The sequence below is a fragment of the Brachypodium distachyon genome, chromosome 1 (genome assembly GCF_000005505.3).
Source record: "Brachypodium distachyon strain Bd21 chromosome 1, Brachypodium_distachyon_v3.0, whole genome shotgun sequence".
Lineage (NCBI taxonomy): Eukaryota > Viridiplantae > Streptophyta > Magnoliopsida > Poales > Poaceae > Brachypodium > Brachypodium distachyon.
The window spans coordinates 35537042-35546697 of NC_016131.3; the positions used below are offsets into that span (position 1 = coordinate 35537042).

General features: G+C 44.4%; 1 long non-coding RNA gene across 1 annotated transcript; it reads left to right on the forward strand.

The window, feature by feature from the left end:
- Nucleotides 1-5484: 5484 nt before the first annotated feature.
- On the forward strand, nt 5485-7758 carry LOC104581550. Its single transcript, XR_001407383.2, has 3 exons — nt 5485-6182; nt 6255-6334; nt 6971-7758. It is a non-coding gene; the product is annotated as an uncharacterized LOC104581550 (long non-coding RNA).
- Nucleotides 7759-9656: the final 1898 nt, after the last annotated feature.

Genomic DNA, 9656 nt, shown 5'->3' on the forward strand with positions numbered 1-9656 from the left:
TATGAATATGAATGTAACTCAATATGCAAACTCAAAGAGGTATGAAATGCATAGAATGATCCTATGGTCTCTTTTGGTCTAGTCCATGCTAGGGTCACGTTCCTATAGGCAACACAATGCTCTGATACCATCTGAAACGACCGCCCCCGTACATGGGTTCGATCTCTGTGCTTTTAGTGAGTCCCTGGATCGACTCACTAGCACACACAGTTTCAAGATGTAATATCATAGAACAAAGGTTTCAATGTAACAACGCATCATCCAGAATTTAAAAGTACTTACAAACTCGCATAACCTCATGGGTTAGCTAGAAATAAAACAATTGTTCAACACCGGAAAATGGAAGATACAAGGGCTACATCAACACCACGGTGAGAGCGTGTTGGAATGTAGGCCCGTAACCCAAAGACCAAAACGTATCCTTACTCTTCGTTGGAGCTTCCTGCATCATTAAACGATACAACCATTAGGGTCAATACATTGAATGTATTGGCAAGATCACTAGGAGTTATATCAAAACCTACCGAGTATATGCATAATCTGGCAAGGTGGGGTTCAGGCTATTTGCATAAAAGCTAAATTTTTTAATCCTATCATTTTAATCAAATAATTTTGTCACTACTGGACATGGGGTAGACACACCCATGCTCCTATTAAACTAAGGACATTGAGTAGACACATCAATGCTCCTAAACCCAAGTTCAAACCATTTATTTTATTAATAAATTAGAATGAGTGAGACTTTCCTCACAGCTCTACTATCCAGTTGCTCATAATTGTTCATAACCGAGGACACGGCTAAGTACTTAGTTTTGACACTCTCGTGAGTTTGTACACATTCCCCACAAGAAACCGACGGGTTAATCCTTTGCTATCCTCAGGGTAGAGTAGCAACGGCGTCGATTACGAGATATTCAGAGGTAATTCCCTAAACAATGAGAGAATCACGCTCCCCTACACAGGCTACCTCAGTACAATTCCTCGGGTCTAGGTTCATACAACATACTCTAGTCTTGCCAGAGCCCATTTAGCATGTGGTTGTATTGGAAGCTACTAAATAGGACACTAGTCCAGTCTCAGTTACCCCAGGTGGCATTCCACATTTGCGACGCAGGCGCTCACATAGACATGGAGAGACGACTCATAGAAATGGACCCATAGAAATAGACCAGACGCTGCATAACATCAAAATCCTCAAAGCCACTCACCCAGGATGGTTCATTACATTAATTGTTTTGCCTTACTCTAATAAAACATCTCATTTCTCCATAGACATAACAATATCATAATGTAGTAATTTCCCCCACGATACTACCATAGCCTAGCATTCAACTACAATCGATAGCAAATTGGTAGTAAGGTAATGGCGAGGGTAAAACTATAGTACCTGGGATTTATAACTAGCATAGAGGTACAAATATTCCTAATGCAACTAATAAAGCAACTAGTGCATAGTAAAAATATTTGGGACATGATCAAAGTGAACTTTCCTTGTCTAAGGTTGTGGTAGTTCTCGAACTTTTCGCAACAACAAGCTTCACAATCCACACAATCTAAAATAAAAGAATACACACACACACATAAACATGCTATTCAATACAAAAACATGCAATGATGCAACAATCATGATGATGCACACTTAGGTTGGTTCTAAACTTAACATGTTTAGTTTCTGTTTCAAAGAGCTTCACAAAAGGTTTGGACAGATTATAAACTAATAAAGAGGTAATTACTTCGTATGAAACAAAGATGAGCTTTAATTCAAAGTTTATTTGATTTTTGTAAAGCATGGAGCAAGATTAAATTTGTGTAGCAATATTATTTACAAAAAAAAATTCCCTTCTGGTCCTAATTGACAGAGAGTATACTCAAAACATTTTTCAACATGCTAACATGTTCAAAATCATTTTGACACAATTCATATGAATTTTAAACCATAACTAAGCAATCTGTAATTTGGTTATGTTAAAGTTGTTCAAATTCAAAATTAAACTACGCCAAAAGATTCTACATGTTATGAGGATTCCAGAAAGGTGCGGATCATAATTTTTGACCAAACGGTTTAAAAGTTATGATGGTTTGAATATCCGAGGGCTTTTATGCAAAAGTTCCTTTTTAAATCGGTCCGGGAAACGTTTTAATAAAATAAGGGACACGTGGCAGCACGTGATTGGCCTGTACCGATTCGGTTCAAGAATAAAAGCGAGCCATTGGATTTAAAGAGGGATGGACGGATGAGATGAGCCCGTACCCTTTCACTTAAGTGATTTAATTTGGGCCCTTGGATGAAATCTAATGGACGGGAATGCACCTACCTCAACTCCGGCTAGGGTTGGCTCCTCCGGTGAGCTCGGGCGGCGGCGGCAGCTCGGGAGGTGGCGGCGCGGGCATTCCGGTGATCGTTCGAGCTCGGGAAGAAGTTGGGGAGGGGCGGTGCGAAGAGGCGAAGAAGATGGCGGAGCTGGCGATCCTCGGTTTGGGAGGAGGTGTGCGCTTCGTCCTCGAGAAGTCGACGGCGGCGGCGGTTACTTCGGGTTGGAGTTGACGGCGAGCTACGGGGCTCCAAAAATCAAATGGAGCCCGTCACAAAGTCAGCAAGGTTGAGGGGAAAAAGGAAAGGTAGGTAGTCACGATTTTGTCTCACCGGGTCCTCGGCGGCGGCCAAAACAACGGCGGCGGCAGTGGCTTCTCCGGCGAGCTTTTTGGGCGGCCTGGAGGCGTGGAAACAGTCGAGCGAGAGAGGGGAAAGCATGCGGGGGCGAGGTGCTTTAAAGTGACGCGGATAGCTTCGGGTATGGTCGAGTGGGCGAGGAGAAATCGGGCGTGGTGATCGTGGCGTGCGCTCAGGTTTGTGCCGGACAAATAGGGGCAGTCGTTGGAGGTTGAAGATGAGCCCGACCGGTGGGTCCCACCTGTCGGTGGCAGCGGCGGCGCACGGGCTGTGGAGATGGGCCGCTGCGCTCGGGTAAGTGGGTCGGCCCGGTTGGAGTCGGTCCCTTACCCCTTTTTTTTCTTTTTTTTTCTTATTTTCTGTTTTTGATTCTAACTTTTGATTTAAAGCTTCAAATCGAGTCAAATAAAATGCAAGAAAAATTTTAAAATCATATCTTCATATGATTCAATTTTTGGGACAAGAATTTTCTCAAAATAAAATATTTAGAGTTTCCAATCCAATTCAAATACCAATATATGGGGTAGCATCTTTATTGCATTAAACCCCTTTTCATGCCAAAACCCTCATGGGTTAAAATGCAATTAACCAAAAGCAAGATGATAGCCAGATTCAAATAAAAGCACTTTTGTTAAAGGGTTTTTCTAAGTTAAACTTTAGGGTTTTAGACGTGACTAAATGCAAAGGTGACATGATGCTTATGAAATGCAATGCATATGGAGGTTTAAAAATTGGGATGTTACAACCGTAGTTGTGGCGTGGGCCCTGGCCCACCCGATTAGGGTTAGAGTCACCCTACAAAGGGTTTTTGGTAGCCATCGTTGTAGGGGAGTTGAATTTTCGAGATTAAGAATAGAAAGTAGTGCCATGGCGCCGGGTTGAAACGTACCACGCATCAAGGTAGATCCAATGTTTATTCTTTGTGGCATCAAGGGAAGCGTCATGTGCTGCAGCCTATGTGTGACAAAGATATTAAGGTGGCTACGTTTCCTGTGAAGACGAAGAAGATCCAACATGCAAAGTCGAAATCGAGGACAGTTTCCTCTCAAGTTGGGGGGGGGGATGATGAGGGGAGAATATCGACTACCCCTGCTATTTCACCAACTCCATATATTCTGAAGTTTGGATCTTTTTGCGTTGAAGTTTCCGCTAAGAAAGAGGTGAAGCCCAATTTTAGAACACCACCAGTTTTGAAGTTTGGTTCGGTTTAGGATTTGAGATATTCGAGTCTTTTATTTCCTTAAAGTCTGAAGTGTTTTACTGTTTTTGTTTGATGGTTTTTGGGCTTGTCCAAAACCACTTTGAGTTAGCCTTTGGGCCGTAGTTGTGGCGTGGGCCCTAGCCCACCTGATTAGGGTTAGAGTCACCCTATAAAGTGTTTTTGGTAGGCGTCGTTGTAGGGGAGTTGAATTTTCGAGATTAAGAATAGACTAGAAAAGTCCCAATGTTTGGGGGCACATATCATCGTGTTTGCTTGCTGATCTTGAAGATCTGATGTTATGCCCTGCGGTGGAGTTGATTATAATCAGTTCCAACGTGAGGAATTGAAGGGATTTGATCTGAATTACTTCAGACTGATTTCGCTCGGTTGATGATCTGTTTGTTCGTCGATCACCGTGAAAGATTGGGCCTAAAACCCTTTTGGATCACGTTGATCCTTATCACCTGCACGACAAGCACACCCGGTGGGAACAACTGCTCCTCTGTGAGGGGCGCGGGTGGAAGGTGCGGCCTTGGAATGCCATTGCCCGTTGGTTAACCTCACAGAAGATGTGAAGAGAGGTGAAGATGTGTAGAAGAAGGAGAAGAATAGAAAGAAGTAGTGCCATGGCGCCGGGTTAAATAGCGATGGTAAGGGGAAGGAGAGTGGTTTCCGATGATGAGTGTTGGGTGGTGGGCTTTGAAAGCGGTTTGCATGAATGCTCGGGGACTCTTCGCCTAAGCGGTTTGACTTGCAGAGGCGTGCACGGCGGCCTTGCATGGGAAACCGACGTGCGTGGGCAGTTGCAGGGACTTGCATGGGAAACTGATGTGTTCCCGCGCGCCTTCTAGCCTTCAATATTCCTTAAATAATAGGGAGCTTGACTTGCGGAGGCGTGCAGAAGTCTCTCGAAAGAGCTCTGTGCCTATATATTCCGTGCCATCATTTCGGCCTTTCCATACCCTTCCATCTAGCCTTCTTCCCTCATACCAAAGATCCATCAATATGGCGCGGTGGTCTGGGGACTCCTTCCAGTGCTCCGCTATTGAAGCGGAGAATAGGGAGCTCGACGGAGAGAGTCTGTACCGACGGACGGCATTCTTGACTTCATCAGACGAAGATGAAGTCCTTAGTAGGCGGCGCTGCACTGGTGGCCGCCGTGGTCGTGGACGGCACCGGTCTGCACCACGGCGTCGAACTCTGACGCCGCCTCCACCTCCGCCAACGTCTGGCGTCAAGCGAGGCGGCCGTAAAAGGAGGGCCGTGTCTCCAGCATCGGCCCAGCCTGCTCCTCCGCCTGTGGTACGTCAACCGGCCCCGCAACCTGCACCACCGCCACCGCCTCCTCCATCGCTGGCGCCTCTAGCCGCTCCTACGGCCCTGCCAGCGCGCCGTGTATCGCCGCCACCGCCGCCCTCGCCGCCTCCGCTGCCGCTGCCGACGGTACAAGTCTCCGTGGAAGTGCTCCGATCATTGATCGGTACACTGGAGACATGTGCCAAGGCCTTGGAGAAGATCACCATGAGCGTGGAATAAATTTCTATGTATTTTTCCTTTTTTATAAATTTTTTTATCCTTAATTCACAGTTACGTTAGTCCATCATACGTCCTCCCCTGCCCGCACGCGCGTTCGGAAAGACCACCGCTCACCATCCCAAAAGCCTATCACCGTGATTCCGTGAAGACCGAATTCTCCGCTGCCTCCTCGGATCGGTTCGTGGGCCTCCATGCCGAAGCGATCGATGATTCGATCGATCGCTTGGCCATCCCCTCCCACCGCATCTTCCTCCCTCGCCTGCACGGGCACTCAAGAAAACAACCCACCGAGCCGTACGATAGATTCCTCCCGCATCGTCTGCCAGCCGCCGCCGTGCTCTAGGGCGAGTCCATCCGCCCTCGTGAGCGCTTCCCCTTGCCGTCGACTGCCCGTCGTCGCGCTCCTTCTCCAGTGCGCCGCATCGCCCGCGACCACGCCATCGCAAGCACCCACCGTCGACCGCTGTGCGCCTGCCGCCGAGCCCCTCTCCTATCCAGCCACCCGTCCACCTCTGCTCCCCGTCTCCCTGCTGCAGCGCACCCTCCTGCCCCTGCCGTTCCTCCCTTCGCCTGCTGCTGGCCCGAACCCCCTCTGGTCCATCTCCAGCCCAGCCGCCCCTAGCTCTGCTGCTGCTGCTGCTCTGTAGGTGGTCTCTGTACTTATCTGCACACTGCACCAAAGGTGTTTGACAAAATGTATCGCCAGGATTGGCATCCACAGCCTTGGGTTAAAGCGAAGGCAAACTTGAACAAGCTCATGGGCAGCATTATCAGGTGAGCTTGGTGGCTTTATCATCTTCGTATACTTTTTATAGTGCCCTTGATCACTCTTTTTCTCTAACCTAGACATGTTGTCGGGGGATCAACACGAGTGGAGTGGTATACTGGCTCGAGACTGCAATCAAGATCAGCAAGCTCGAGCCAAGGTGAGTCTGCACAACATATGTGATATGTGCAAATATGCTCTTTGGACATTGTTATGTGTATGGTTAGGAAGTGTTGAAATATGGGGTGTAATCATTGATTTGCTCTGCTTTCTTTTCTTTATGTGATGTTTGATTCATTGTGTTATGAGTTTAGCATCCGGAAAGGGATCGCAATAAGTTGTTTTAATGTCATTTACTTGTCAAGTAATCACAAGTCTTTATGTTTTGGTAGCAGAAATAAAAGATGATGATATCTATGACACTAGAAGCAGGTACTGGGGGTGTTAGCGAACTGCGCAGCTAGATAAGCTTTGTTTCAATATTGAAAAATTGTACTCCCTCCGGCCGTAATTACTTGTCGAAATATTACATATATCTAGACACTTTTTAAACATAGATACATCCATATTTATGGTAGGCGATTAAAAAAACGAAGATTAATTTCAGCATTTCATTTATGCTTTTGAAAATTTCCTCTTCTTTGTTTCCTTACTCAATGTTCAGTATTTGGCATATAAAATCACGACTTAGAACTAAAGACAAGCTTACATGATTGCTTGCTTTATTTTCATTGCAAGTAGTATGGGTTATGATTTCTATGGTCGACGCTGAATAGATTGTTGGCAAATGCACTAGGAGATATTGACAAGCTAGGCATGCCGGTGACGCCAAGGAGACCCTGCAGGAGTGCGTCTCCGAGTTCATCTCCTTCGTGACCAGCGAGTGAGTTGGTCGGCTCGGTAGCGTCACCCTTGGCTTCCTTGTCTCAGCTGGGTTGGTTTTGGTTCGGATTTTGATGTGTGATTTTGCTGTTGTCTGGGTGTTGGTGTAGGGCGAGTGGCAAGTGACAGAAGGATATGTACTTAGTAGGAGCCATGAGTTTTATTGAACGCGACTAATAGAAGAATTGGAGGTTTGTTCAGCTGGCCAGAGCAGAAAAACATAATTAGTCTTCTAAAACAACAATGTGGATGAAGTGCATGTGTATTAGCCTCCTAATCATTTCTTTTATTTGTTCATTGCGTCAAGGAGAGTTTTGTTTTCTGTAGTCATACAACTGTGTTTTCGTTGTATTTTGTATGAATCATCCTCACTCATTGTGTACTATTATTTTTCATTAGAGAAGGTTTTGAGTTTTCTCTTCTATTTCATTTCCCGTAGAAATGCATGTAGTGCTGGCGGAAGGAGATGGGGCTGAGTCAATATAAAGGGAGAAAGAAAGATGTTATGAAGTAGAATGACAATGAAGTGAATCGATGTTGGAGAAAGATAGGGAATAGAGTGCTATTGTGAACCAAACTGTAAGGATGTTGCGAGTCTTCTAATTGTTGTAACATGCCTTCTTAATGTATGTTTTTTCTCCATTGCAATGCACGGTACCCACCCGTGTCATTCACAAGAATTGTCATTAGGTTGACTGTTTTCGTAAGACTGCAAATTAAGCATGTACTCCCTCCGTTCCAAAATTCTTGTCGTGGTTTTAGTACAAATTTGAACTAAAAAGTACTTCCTCTGATCCTATATTCTTGACTCAAATTTGCCCAAATATGGATGTATGTATTCTTAAAAAGTGTCTAGATACATGTAATATTTCGACAACAATTAGGATCGGAGGGAGTACAAATTTGAACTAAAACCACGACAAGAATTTAGGAACAGAGGTAGTACATTACTTCATATTTAAGCAAAAGCTGGCTATATTGAATTAACTTATGTACCTTGAATAGGAGAGTAGCTCCAAATTTCGTTTGTACCTATTTTGAAAGATTGTATTGTTTTGATATTTGATCATGGAATGGAAGCCATATTTACCATATAAAATAAACAATATATAGTGTGAAAATATTTTTCTGTGGTCTAACCAAAAGTCCTTTGTGCAATGACTTGACTTTTTTTTTGCGTATTTTTTGGATCCTTTTGAATTTCAAAAGCTACAACTCACACAAAAAACTTTTCTATACATACGGAATGTTTTCATCTGTTCATAGAAACACATTGTGTTTTACTCGTATTTTGTTTTTCCGTTGAAACGCACGGGCACTTAACTAGTCTATATTTAATGCTGGAGAGATCCATTCGAGTTTTCTTTAGTTACATTAAATCTCGTACAGAAATGACCCGCAAGAATCATTGATAATGCAAAAAACACTAAAAATAGTAATGCAAAAACACTGAAAATAATAATGCAAAAACACTGAAAATAATAATGCAACAAACACTGAAAATAATAATACAAAAATACTGAAAATAATAATGCAACAAACACTGAAAAAAGTGAGTTTGATTACAAGTCACTGTGGGTCCCGCTTTGGGTAAAGGAAGGAAAAAAACCGAGAAAAAAAATGAGCAGTAGCTTGTCAGATAGGCCTAGAACCGGCCATAACTATCAGTGTCGGGTGCCTCAGGGCCGACAGTGATACCAAACATTTTAAAATCAAAATTTCAACGGTATATGTTTGTAAATTTGTTGAGTTCTTGCTTCGAGAGTCATTTCTTGCCGGCCTCTTTCTTCGAGAGTTGATGTCAGGGGCTATTCGCTTGTTGATTGATGGGAAGGAAGGCAAGATATAATTTTCATGTATTTGTGGCCAAAACAGGATGACTTACATCAGTGGCGGGCTTTTCTTGACCTGCCACTGATAGAGTTTCATCCAATTTTTAAGTGTTGGGTCCAAAATGTTTGTAAATAAAGGTTTAGAACATATAAGAATTTTTGTTTGATAACCTTACATGCTACTTGTTCTTCTCAAAGAATTTCATAATTTTTGGAGCAATTTTACTATATTTCGTACATATTTTGGATTTTCAGCACATTTTGGCATTAAATGAAAAATCACTTTTTTCAATACATTTACCACAAGAAATTATTGTAAGAAAGGTCCATTGGACCCATTGTAACCTATTACACGCAAACACATAGGTTTCAATGAAAATTAATTGTTTTATACCTTGATTAATGTGATTTACACTTAACTCAATTGTCGTACCAGTGGCCCACGGGGTCCCACTGATACGGGACGCGTGGGTCGCCAGTGACGAAGCCCCGTCAGGAAGGCCTCCCGGGAAGCCTGCCTCGAGGAGACGACCCTTAGTGAAGGTGAAGCTAAGGGCGGACTACAAGATGCTCTCGGGAACCCCGGTCCCAGGAAGCCGAAGGAACGCTTCCCGGCAACTAGAAGGTGCGCTAGCCGGGAGGGTGCACCCCCGCAACCCGCGATCGGGCATGCAGGCGGGACCCGCAGAACAATGAAAACAGGACAAGACGGCGGGCGCAGTGCATTTAATGCACCGACAGGAGTCTTATCGGCAGGCCTAGGCTTGC